This window comes from Schistocerca gregaria, chromosome 4 (assembly GCF_023897955.1).
Source record: "Schistocerca gregaria isolate iqSchGreg1 chromosome 4, iqSchGreg1.2, whole genome shotgun sequence".
In the NCBI taxonomy this organism is placed as follows: Eukaryota; Metazoa; Arthropoda; class Insecta; order Orthoptera; family Acrididae; genus Schistocerca; species Schistocerca gregaria.
Window position 1 is genome coordinate 544,733,726 of NC_064923.1, and position 12,945 is coordinate 544,746,670.

General features: G+C 46.8%; 1 protein-coding gene and 4 non-coding genes across 10 annotated transcripts in view; 2 read left to right on the forward strand and 3 right to left on the reverse strand.

Annotated features, from left to right (window-relative positions):
- The window catches only part of LOC126268165 (band 3 anion transport protein), an 811,429-nt gene that overhangs the window by 648,015 nt on the left and 150,469 nt on the right, over positions 1-12,945 (reverse strand). The window lies entirely within an intron of this gene.
- Positions 395-469, reverse strand: Trnas-cga (transfer RNA serine (anticodon CGA)). The gene has a single exon. It is a non-coding gene; the product is annotated as a tRNA-Ser (tRNA).
- Trnas-cga (transfer RNA serine (anticodon CGA)) lies at positions 696-770 on the reverse strand. The gene has a single exon. It is a non-coding gene; the product is annotated as a tRNA-Ser (tRNA).
- Trnas-cga (transfer RNA serine (anticodon CGA)) lies at positions 1,281-1,355 on the forward strand. Its single transcript has one exon. It is a non-coding gene; the product is annotated as a tRNA-Ser (tRNA).
- Positions 1,582-1,656, forward strand: Trnas-cga (transfer RNA serine (anticodon CGA)). Its single transcript has one exon. It is a non-coding gene; the product is annotated as a tRNA-Ser (tRNA).

Genomic DNA, 12,945 nt, shown 5'->3' on the forward strand with positions numbered 1-12,945 from the left:
TTAGCCACAGCCTGGGGGATGTTTCCAGAATGAGATTTTCACTCTGCAGCGGAGTGTGCGCTGATATGAAACTTCCTGGCAGATTAAAACTGTGTGCCCGACCGAGACTCGAACTTGGGACCTTTGCCTTTCGCGGGCAAGTGCTCTACCAACTGAGCTACCGAAGCACGACTCACGCCCGGTACTCACAGCTTTACTTCTGCCAGTACCTCGTCTCCTACCTTCCAAACTTTACAGAAGCTCTCCTGCGAGACATGCAGAACTAGCACTCCTGAAAGAAAGGATATTACGGAGACATGGCTTAGCCACAGCCTGGGGGATGTTTCCAGAATGAGATTTTAACTCTGCAGCGGAGTGTGCACTGATATGAAACTTCCTGGCAGATTAAAACTGTGTGCCCGACCGAGACTCGAACTCGGGACCTTTGCCTTTCGCGGGCAAGTGCTCTACCAACTGAGCTACCGAAGCACGACTCACGCCCGGTACTCACAGCTTTACTTCTGCCAGTACCTCGTCTCCTACCTTCGAAACTTTACAGAAGCTCTCCTGCGAGACATGCAGAACTAGCACTCCTGAAAGAAAGGATATTGCGGAGACATGGCTTAGCCACAGCCTGGGGGATGTTTCCAGAATGAGATTTTCACTCTGCAGCGGAGTGTGCGCTGATATGAAACTTCCTGGCAGATTAAAACTGTGTGCCCGACCGAGACTCGAACTCGGGACCTTTGCCTTTCGCGGGCAAGTGCTCTACCAACTGAGCTACCGAAGCACGACTCACGCCCGGTACTCACAGCTTTATTTCTGCCAGTACCTCGTCTCCTACCTTCCAAACTTTACAGAAGCTCTCCTGCGAGACATGCAGAACTAGCACTCCTGAAAGAAAGGATATTGCGGAGACATGGCTTAGCCACAGCCTGGGGGATGTTTACAGAATGAGATTTTCACTCTGCAGCGGAGTGTGCGCTGATATGAAACTTCCTGGCAGATTAAAACTGTGTGCCCGACCGAGACTCGAACTCGGGACCTTTGCCTTTCGCGGGCAAGTGCTCTACCAAATGAGCTACCGAAGCACGACTCACGCCCGGTACTCACAGCTTTACTTCTGCCAGTACCTCGTCTCCTACCTTCGAAACTTTACAGAAGCTCTCCTGCGAGACATGCAGAACTAGCACTCCTGAAAGAAAGGATATTGCGGAGACATGGCTTAGCCACAACCTGGGGGATGTTTCCAGAATGAGATTTTCACTCTGCAGCGGAGTGTGAGTACTGGGCGTGAGTCGTGCTTCGGTAGCTCAGTTGGTAGAGCACTTGCCCGCGAAAGGCAAAGGTCCCGAGTTCGAGTCTCGGTCGGGCACACAGTTTTAATCTGCCAGGAAGTTTCATATCAGCGCACACTCCGCTGCAGAGTGAAAATCTCATTCTGGAAACATCCCCCAAGCTGTGGCTAAGCCATGTCTCAGCAATATCCTTTCTTTCAGGAGTGCTAGTTCTGCATGTCTCGCAGGAGAGCTTCTGTAAAGTTTGGAAGGTAGGAGACGAGGTACTGGCAGAAGTACAGCTGTGAGTACCGGGCGTGAGTCGTGCTTCGGTAGCTCAGTTGGTAGAGCACTTGCCCGCGAAAGGCAAAGGTCCCGAGTTCGAGTCTCGGTCGGGCACACAGTTTTAATCTGCCAGGAAGTTTCATATCAGCGCACACTCCGCTGCAGAGTGAAAATCTCATTCTGTCAGAACGATAATTTGTAATGAAACGGAATAATAACTGTGCAAACAGACTTTATAAGATAAATATGTAGAATCTCTGAAGCAATGTAATTGTTCTTTTACTCAGTGGTGCAAGAAACCAAAAAGACCAGCGATATTACACTCACTCTCTTTTCTAGCCTTGAAGAAAACGCACGCTACGGCGGCCATTTCGCATTGTAAGCTCTGAATTTTAAATAATATATTGTAATTGATACAAAATGTACATTTTTCTTTCATGTATATAGTAACGTTCATGCAGAAGTAAAAATAAGGTTTGTTTTCAAGGATTTCAGTACGCTGGATAAACAACAAGAACGGTTGAACAATCGACCATTCTTGACAGACGTCTTGCACAAGAATAATTTCATTGCGTTCTGACACCAATGGAAGCTTTAAAAGACTCACATCATAATTAGTAAAGAAAAGAAAGTGCATAAATTAATTTTATTTCGTATTAAAGTAAAAACTAAAAACTTTCAGTTCAGAACAGATATTGGCCGCTTCTCGCAAAACAAAGATTATTCCGTTTAAAAAAGGAAATACTTTATTTAATTCAAAGGTTTCTTTTAACTAAATTTCGCTACGGTAAAGATATCCTGTAGCAATATTTTAATGTGATTACACGAAATATGATCATCGAGATTACGATTACGTTATTGTCTCTATGAACGCTCCACGTGGTCATAAGTTTCAACACATTCTAAAAATGCCTCACGCAATCCTATATTAACAAGGCGGTGAGTCGCACCTATTACATAATCAGAGATCAGAGAAATATTTTACAAAAGGATAGATCCCCGTCCCCCGTATTGTCATAATTCTTTCTTGTGTCCGCTGCGTCAAGTAAGTGCTCTATTCACGCTCTTGCAGGGCGTAAATCTCAATACAGTTAGGCGTTAATAGTTTCTTACACTCTTTACGTCACAGTCGTTGAGTACACTGTAAGTATACTTAAGACGGTGTGCGAACCTGGGCGGTAGCTGTACATTATCACGAAGTATGTACAACTTAGAGTACGAACGGCACGAAAAGACAGACAGACGCCACATCCTGCGGCTTCGTGATGTAATCCCATGTTGACTGCGACAAAGAGTTATCACAAATTGGCAATATGTGATATTTGTCTGTCTTGTTCGTATCATTCGTATTCCAAGCTGTACATACTCTACGTTAGTACACCTGGCATGTCATTGTAATGTCTCGACTTTATGCGTACTGTGTAGCCATCATGTGACAGAGAGGAGTACTGTAAGCATGCATGATGTAATTACCACTGTCCGGTTTTATGGTGCTGAGGATGGCAGTACATATTGCTGAACCTAGCAATCCAGTAAATATGTTAACACAATGATCTTGGCTAATACACTGGTTTTCAAAAGAAGACTACAGTATATATTAACATATATTAAAATAAATTTGACCATCAGATACTGTGTCTAAAACTACGAATCTATTTCCACTGAACAAAAGCTCTAATACGTGTGCTTGGAGAACATACGTAAGTACAAGAAAGAAAGAAATGTAAATTTCTTTTCCCTTATTCACAGTAGACACCGCGATTTTCATAATACACAGAGAAATGAACACAAGGTTTATAAAACAATTAGTTCTCACTACTAAGAATTAGGTTTAGGTCAGAGTAATTCGCTGTGGTCGCTACCTGCGGTTGATGCCGACAATTCACCGAGGCAAGGCGGCGTTCATGACGAGATTTTCCGGCGCTGCAGCGGCAAGAACTGCATTTCGTTGTCCTTCAGCGAACGCTGCTGGCCTACATTCCCATCCAGCAAAGTCGGAAGCTCTCGTAAGGTCTTGTAGAATTAGCACTAACGTAATGTCGATTGAAATTTTTTCTCTGACAACGTTAAACTCGGAAAGAAGGAGAAAAAAATGTTTTACGAGAACATGAAAAGTCTATGGGTGAAAAATGTCCACTTCAGATCCTGATAATGCTTTTGGTAAAATACGAAAAAAACTTCTACGCTGAGTGCACAGGATCATCTTTAGTAGTTGCTGGGACTTGTTTAGTGAACTAGAACAGATTTTGATGGGGGAAAGTTGAGTAGCTACCCAAGCCGTCATGTCTGTTTTACCTTCAAAATTCCATATTAACCATCTTGTATGAGCAAATGTAAAGTCCAAAGGTCTTGATAACAAGTACCCGAAGCGGCTACTCCCACTTATAAACAGAGATGAAATATCAACAGACATCCATCAAACAAGCTTCAAGAAAAGGTGAACATGAAAATACCCATTGTAGCAAACATCCACACTGATCGTAATTACTTGACGTGGGATCTTGCAATTTCCTCCTCTCTTTGAAAGCGAAATTCCGTTCATTCGTTCCTTGATAAAGACTTCTTATGGATTTTTGCAGGCAGTGCGATCTCTAGATCAACGTAATCAAAAATTTCGTTATGTCGGCAGCCCATTTTCTGTTGGGTCGTCGTTTTTTATCACAAGACACCCAGTAAAGAATGTTCTCCGTTCGTTCGACTTCATTTAGTCTGGCTGCAAGCCCTAATCATTTTCATTTCAGTCCTACAAGTCACAATGACATCCTCAACTCATGTATTTTTTTCACATTTAACATCTCTTTTTTTTTTACTTTGTGGTCATTTTGGACACGCTTGTTTCTATTTCTTATTGAATGCCTCAATATTCGGACGGCTTGCGTATTAATGTTCCATATTCCACTGCTGTAACTTATAAACGGCAATACATATACTTAACTGTCTCTTTTTGAGGCGTGTTGGGAATTTTTATTTGAACTGTGTTTTCAGTTTCCGAACTCAAGTCCTTTCATTTTCTCCTGTCTCCTGCTTTCAGCGTGTGTCAGCGGGCCACTTACATTTGAATTAAGTAGTCTAATTCGTCAGCTATCCCAATGATACTATTATTAATCTTCACCAATACCCATTTCAGCATACTGATTATACATCATTTTGATATTAGCCTAAAGTAAGCAATTTTAAGTCCTGCTGCCACACTTGCTCTACTAATTAGTACTCTGTTGGAGTTTTTCTGCGTTCAAAACAAACTAAACAACGTCATCCATACGTTAAAGGCGGTCAGATATGTTACAGTGTTGCGTACTCCTTCACGGTGTCGAGCTAGGTTACGCAGCGGTTAACAAATTACATTCGTGTTCGGGAAGAATTGACTTCAAACCACCAGCCGACTGAACTACATTTAACTAAACTCCAAAAGTCCAATGCTGGAATGGTTTCTTTGTAGACATGGTCGATTACTTACCTATTTCCCAATAATGGGAGCAAATGCCCTTCTCCAATGACTGGGCTGTCGACGAGACGTGAAACCCAAGTCCTCATTTCTTCAGTTAACTGCAAATCTCCTCCAATGCAGCGAAAAGTACACGGTGTCCAAAATTAAAGCAACAAACGGAATTTTGTAAGGTTGCGTTTATTTTGAAATAAACCAGTGTAAACAGGTGATAGTAAAATAGAAAGGAATAGAGAGAGCGCAGAACGTAATCAGCTACAACATTCTTAACGTCCGACAAAAGTGTTCTTTGTTTTTTTTCTTTCAACTTAACGGATGCGCCCCACATTCTGACAACTGTTTAATGTGCTCAGTATAGGATGTGACCACTTCTGGCACCAAGACAGGCCGGACAACGGCGGAACACGCTGTGAGTGATGCCATCGATCTCATGGTGAGGCAATAACGCCCATTCTTGCTGTAGAGTTGCTCGAAAGTCTTGGAGAGTGGTTGCTAATGCCGAAGTGATGCAGCCCGTCTCCCTAATGCATCTCAGACGTGCTCTATGGGATTCATATCTGGAGAGCGAACAGGCCACGCCATGTTTTTAATACCTTCCGTTTCCAAAACAACATCAACGACCCGTGCTCTGTGAGGTCGAGCACTATCGTCCACCAACCCAGGCCCACATCACCTCGCAACAACCGCGCATGAGATCCCAAGTTCTCGTCACGGTACCTGACAGCAGTTAAATCTTGCTGATTCTCAGAGGTGTTTGAGTGGTCAACATAATCCCTGCCCACACCATTAGGCCGGCCAGAGTGGCCGAGTGGTTCTAGGCGCTACAGTCTGGAACCGAGCGACCGCTACGGTCGCAGGTTCGAATCCTGCCTCGGGCATGGGTGTGTGATGTCCTTAGGTTAGTTAGGTTTAAGTAGTTCTAAGTTCTAGGGGACTGATGACCTAAGATGTTAAGTCCCATTGTGCTCAGAGCCATTTGAACCAGCCCACACGATTAGGGATACTCCTCGATATCGGTCGCTTTCCACAATGTTTGGGTCCCTAAATCGTGTGCCACGTGCCCTCCAGATGCGAATCCGTCGAGACTTGTTCTCCAGATCAAATCGGGAGCTCATCTGTGAAAAGCGACCTTCCAGATGGCATGTTGATGGCTCCACTCTAGACGTTCTCTTCTGTGAAGACACGCCAGAGGTAAACAGACAGCAGGTCTCCAACAATAAAGGCCACTGTGCTGAAACCTTCTGCGTATCGTTTGCCTCGATAAAACACGCCCAGGGGATATTATGAGGTCAGATGCCAGTTGCAGTGCAGTACGAAGGCGGTACCGCCGTGTCCGTACAGCCAAATAAAGATCCACTCTTCTGATGTCCCACGTGGTAGGCCCTGCCGTGGTCTTTGGAATAAAGTTTCGGCCTCTCTAAACTGTCGGCGCTTCCGAGAAACAACAGAACGACTCACATTAAGCCACCGGGCCAGATTAGTTTGCGACTCTCCTGCTTCCATTCTTCCTATTCCACAGCAGAGAGTCTGTAGGCGTCTTCTCTGTGCCATATTGCACCGTTTGTGACTGTACACAGCGATTGTGGATGTGGAACTATCCTACAAACACTACCCCACTTGATAGACGCCCGGACGTCTTGATGACGTGGTTGTCCGTTGATCGGAATGCCGCCTCCTGTGCAGGATGCTATCGGAACGATATCTCTTAGCAGTTTATATGATTATATCGCGAGGTAGACACAGGACGGGGAAAAAAGAGTTTTTTGGTTTAATTTTGGACACCGGTGTAGTTTTGATTAAATAGGCTTACCTTACTTTAATCTCTTTCATTCGGCATTTGCAATTCTCTCGATATAATCACACGAAGTTATCGATACGAGTTGCCATTAACTTAACGTTAAGAGAGCACTGCGGAAATAACATTTCATTTGGTTAGGGTGGCTACGACCAAGAGAATCGGGTAGTTTCTATGTTGAGGATATGGGTGCATCAGACAGTACGGAACCCAAATGGTTTCTTCCTAAATGAACAGTAAAAGAGAAAGCCTGAAAACTGAATAACGCTTTCGATTTCCACGCACGGCACTAACTTACTTCAGGGGAAACTGGTGGTGAACACTATGACTTGTCACATATTGGGAAATACAGAACACACGTAAGAATGCTAGACTCTGTACAGGAACACGAGCCAGAAGTGCACACCTATCCCATGTTAGGGCAATGACAGCCACGTGAAGACTGTGTCGCCATGGAACGTGTAAGATCACCACAGTTACTGCCCTTGATAGGTGACAAATGAAAAGTTGTTCAGGCTCATAGGGCTGCGTCTGCTGCTTACAGTCCTAGTACTCGCAGTTGGTGAATTCTGACACTACTGACCGTTAAAATTGCTGCGCCATGAAGAAGGCATGCAACAAATACCACACTGACATGCGGTTCACTACATGGTTGCATATCGAAACGATAAACATTTCAGGACACTTGCATAAAGTGTGGTGTCCCGTATCGATACCACCCCATGGATGTAAAGTTGGCAAAGGAGTGCAAGTTTCCGTCTGAGCCGACAGCAGTCGGGCAGGACCCGGCGGACCCAAGGCGCACGCCCGCTGTGCCACGCCTCTAGCGGTTCCATATCAGGAGTGCCCTCTGCCGCCGCGGTAAGGGCGGCCTGCGGCGGCCAGACAGCCACTCGCACTTGGAACCTCTTCACTATGTGACGCTATCCAGACGCCACCAATTCGCAGGTCCGACACCATCGTTTGTGCTTTAGTTAGAGGCCCTCATACGTGTTGACGTTGAAAGCAGGACTCTGTTTCTTTATGCATTATTTGTAAAGACTCTTTGTACACTTGGAGAGATACAAGTTAATAAATCTTCTGTTTACTGTATTAACCTGTTCGTTACTTATTTCTGCTTCTGTCTTTCCTTCGACGACAGTTGCCGCACCACTCTGTAGCCCATCTCTTATTACCATTGTCTAGGAAGTTGGAATCAACATAAATTAATTAGGAATAACACCATCTACGAGGGCTATTTTTATTTATGGTATTATCGGTTGTGAAATTAAAACTACAGTGAAAGTCTGATTAAGCTTTGCACAAATGTGTTGCGCAGTGTCTCTAGTAGGCCCCTATGGCCGTCGATCGCGTCACGTCCCACTTTTCAGTTTTAAGCGTTCAGCGAGCATGTAAAGATGCCTAAAACAATAGTCTCCTGTCAGGTATGAACTGTGTGATGTCGCTCGATTTTTTCATGCTGAGGTGTCAGCTGATTTCATGCAGACCACACAATGCAATTGCAGCAATGGTGCAGGAACTTTGAACCAAGACGTACAGACGCTCATGTTGCAGGTGTTCAGGAAAGGAAGCGAGTGGATCTTGTTCAGCATATGGATCAGGCGATTCGAGAAAATCGTCTCTAGAGAGCAACTCATCACAAGCGAAAAGAAATGTTGTCACAAGGCATTGTTCTTCTTCATGATAATGGTCGTCCGCACTTTGCAGCTGCAACGAAGACGCTTCTACATGTCTTCGATAGGTATTTGTGCTTCATCACCCACCATACAGTCAGGACTTGGCTATCATTGATTTTCATCTCTTTGCTCACTTTAACCGCTGGATATGAGGATAGCATTTCAGTAGAGACAGCGAGCTGCAAACCACAGTAGAGAATTGGCTGAAAGTACTGACTGTATGACGATCGTATTGGGAAGTTGGTGCAACGCTACGACAAATGTCTAAATCGGAGCGTCTGCTATGTATAGAAGTAGCTAAATGTTGCAACTAAAACATTTTTAATTTTCTCTGTGGTTTCCATTTCGCAACTGATCGGACCTTAAAAATAAAGTAGTCCTCGCACATTCCGTGTAGAAGGAAAGATTACGGAGCGGGATATACGCTTAGAAATCGGAACTGAAAATTCTTTATTTCGGAGACGATATGCGCTGTGCTCTGTGATACGTCTACGATGATATAGCCCCAAACCTTGGCGCCTGCGCTTTTCTAGCGAGTCAGCGTATATGTGGCGAGCCATTGCAGCAACAGGTCAGGAAGCACCTGAAGATGACGAGCAGCTGCCTCGTCGCACTATTGTGCAGCTTCCTCAACAATATCAGATGCAATGCCCGTGAACCAATGAAGCAGGAAAAAAAAAGCATCTACCAGAACGTGTCGAGATCAAACAGTGGCAGCATAGTGGCCTACCGAGACAGCTGTTCGATCCGCGATGTTGCTGTTTGCGACGGTTCGGGATCCCACTTATGTCGTGCGAATATGGAATTGACAGCTTCAGGGAGGCCGTAATCAACATCATGCCGAGTGTCCTTGGGCCTGCGCGAGGGTATTTGTTTCGGCCGTCCAGTATTCAACAGCCACGTCACGTTCCTTGAGTCACGAAATGGACTTGTTTGCAGCAAGGCTGCTATCAATGCCGACAGTGCGACAAGGTATCGAGCCCGGCGGACCGTCAAACTGTCGATCACAGTTGCGGCTTCCCTTGACGGGGCAGTGGAGAGAGGTATTCGTCCAGCAAGAGTACGGGAAAGGCACCACGTCGTCTTCTCAGACGAGTCCCGTTTCTGCCTGCAGCAGTTCAATGTGCTTATCCATGTGTGTAGCTTCCGACGAGAAAAATATGGGTACAGCACTTGGCGATATGCTATGAGGTTCAACTGTGAACACAACACGATCACCTCTGGTTCGCATAGCCGATATATTGGACTGCAGGCGTTACATTCTGACATCTTCGAGGTCTCCGTGACATCTTTCAACACGATAGTGAAAGACCGCTTGTTACCTGTGCTGGCTTGACCAACGTCGATGAAGAGGGTGTTCGACTGTTGCCCTTGCCAACATGATCTCTAGAGCTTTCACCCAGTGAAAACATCTGTTCATGCGCTGGCATTAGACTGACACACCGCCATTCGTTAGCCTCTACAAGTGATGAAAATGCAGCATGGGATGGTGTAGCCGTGTCTGTCCCCAGAATTTAATTCGATTCGATGCTCAGACTGGTTACAGCAGTTGTTGCTGCCAGAGGTGGCAGCTCCGTGTACTGAATTTCGGACCTCGTATACTCCCAAGTCACTTACAAAGTTAATCATATACTCAGCCTAGTATATGCAATATAAGTAAAATTTCTTCTTTTTGCTACCCTTCCTGGCGTTCCAGTTTTAATGGTCAGCTGTGTACATACTTGGTGTGTCCTCTTTCTCTTAGTCGGACGAGCCCTTTGGAGATCTACTAGCAGCGTTACCCGTAGAGAGAAGTAGTGCGGCGAGGAAAAACTACCCCTTGATATGCGACGGACCCTTTATCTGCAGAATCACGCTTAGCCACCTAGTACCTACATCTACATGGATACTCGGCAAATCACATTTAAGTGCCTGGCAAAGGTATGGACATGGGCAGATCGGCGACCACAGGTAACAGCTTAGAAGTGGTATCGCCATGGTCAAGTCAGATTACATCATACATCGAGGTAGCGTGTCGAACTCTACCCCGTGGCCTAACACGTATCCCCTTACGCTCACCCGGTTTAGGCTAGTTATACCCAAGTTCCCAGAGTTCGTGGCCATGTTCTCATGTATCTGCAGATGTTCGGGGCTTGGTATATTTTACTTTTATTGTTCGTGTTGGTATGATTTTCTACAAATTTGACGAGTTATCGTCTAGGACGACTGGGCGTGCCCATAACCCATATCTCATACTGCATGAGACGTTTCCCTGGGAACGCAACTAGGGACAGTTTTAGAGGTAACTAGCCGAGTACCCAGCATTGTCCAGGTATGTACTTAGCCACTCTGCTATTAGTCGACCTCCTCCTCCCCCTTTTCTCTGTCCGTCTCATCCCACACCCGCTCTCCGTCCATCTTCTCCTGCCTCTTCTGTCTATCCTCCCCTCGCCTTTCTGCCTGGTCATCTCCTTATCTTTCCTTTCTCTGTCCATCTCCCACTCAACTCTCTCTCTGTCCATCTCCTCCTCGACAGCTGTCTGCCCATCTTTTCCTCCCCCTGTCTCTGTCCATCCCTTCCTCTTTTCTCTCTCTGTTCATCTCCTCCTCACCCCTCTATCTGCTCTTCCCCTATGTATGTCCATCTCGTCCTTTCGTCGCTGCCCCCCCCCCCTTTCCCTCTACACGTTATCACACACTTATGTGTGTACCAAATTTGGTTGAAATCGTTCCAGAGGTTTAGAACGAGCTTTTGCCATGTGCGCACGTGTCAGATATATTCCACATATATTTACTATCCTTCACACGTATTTTTATACCGAGCGAGGTGGCGCAGTGGTTAGCAAACTGGACTCGCGTTCGGGGAGCTCGACGATTCAAACCCAGTCCGGCCTTCTTGATTTAGGTTTTCCGTGATTTCCCTAAATACTTCAGGAAAATACCGGGATAGTTCCTATGAAAGGGCACCACCGACTTTCTTCCCATCCTTCCCTAACCTTATGGGACCGGTGACCTCGTTGTTTGACCCCCTCCTCCAAATGAACCAACGCACCAACGTATTTGCGTACATACACTCCTGGAAATTGAAATAAGAACACCGTGAATTCATATTCCCAGGAAGGGGAAACTTTATTGACACATTCCTGGGGTCAGATACATCACATGATCACACTGACAGAACCACAGGCACATACACACAGGCAACAGAGTATGCACAATGTCGGCACTAGTACAGTGTATATCCACCTTTCGCAGCAATGCACGCTGCTATTCTCCCATGGAGACGATCGTAGAGATGCTGGATGTAGTCCTGAGGAACGGCTTGCCATGCCATTTCCACCTGGCGCCTCAGTTGGACCAGCGTTCGTGCTGGACGTGCAGACCGCGTGAGACGACGCTTCATCCAGTCCCAAACATGCTCAATTGGGGACAGATCTGGAGATCTTGCTGGCCAGGGTAGTTGACTTACACCTTCTAGAGCACGTTGGGTGGCACAGGATACATGCGGACGTGCATTGTCCTGTTGGAACAGCAAGTTCCCTTGCCGGTCTAGGAATGGTAGAACGATGGGTTCGATGACGGTTTGGATGTACCGTGCACTATTGTGTTCCCTCGACGATCACCAGAGGTGTACGGCCAGTGTAGGAGATCGCTCCCCACACCATGATGCCGGGTGTTGGCCCTGTGTGCCTCGGTCGTATGCAGTCCTGATTGTGGCGCTCACCTGCACGGCGCCAAACACGCATACGACCATCATTGGCACCAAGGCAGAAACGACTCTCATCGCTGAAGACGACACGTCTCCATTCGTCCCTCCATTCACGCCTGTCGCGACACCACTGGAGGCGGGCTGCACGATGTTGGGGCGTGAGCGGAAGACGGCCTAACGGCGTGCGGGACCGTAGCCCAGCTTCATGGAGACGGTTGAGAATGGTCCTCGCCGATACCCCAGGAGCAACAGTGTCCCTAATTTGCTGGGAAGTGGCAGTGCGGTCCCCTACGGCACTGCGTAGGATCCTACGGTCTTGGCGTGCATCCGTGCGTCGCTGCGGTCCGGTCCCAGGTCGACGGGCACGTGCACCTTCCACCGACCACTGGCGACAACATCGATGTACTGTGGAGACCTCACGCCCCACGTGTTGAGCAATTCGGTGGCACGTCCACCCGGCCTCACGCATGCCCACTATACGCCCTCGCTCAAAGTCCGTCAACTGCACATACGGTTCACGTCCACGCTGTCGCGGCATGCTACTAGTGTTAAAGACTGCGATGGAGCTCCGTATGCCACGGCAATCTGGCTGACACTGACGGCGGCGGTGCACAAATGCTGCGCAGCTAGCGCCATTCGACGGCCAACACCGCAGTTCCTGGTGTGTCCGCTGTGCCGTGCGTGTGATCATTGCTTGTACAGCCCTCTCGCAGTGTCCGGAGCAAGTATGGTGGGTCTGACACACCGGTGTCAATGTGTTCTTTTTTCCATTTCCAGGAGTGTATTTCACTTGTACCTCT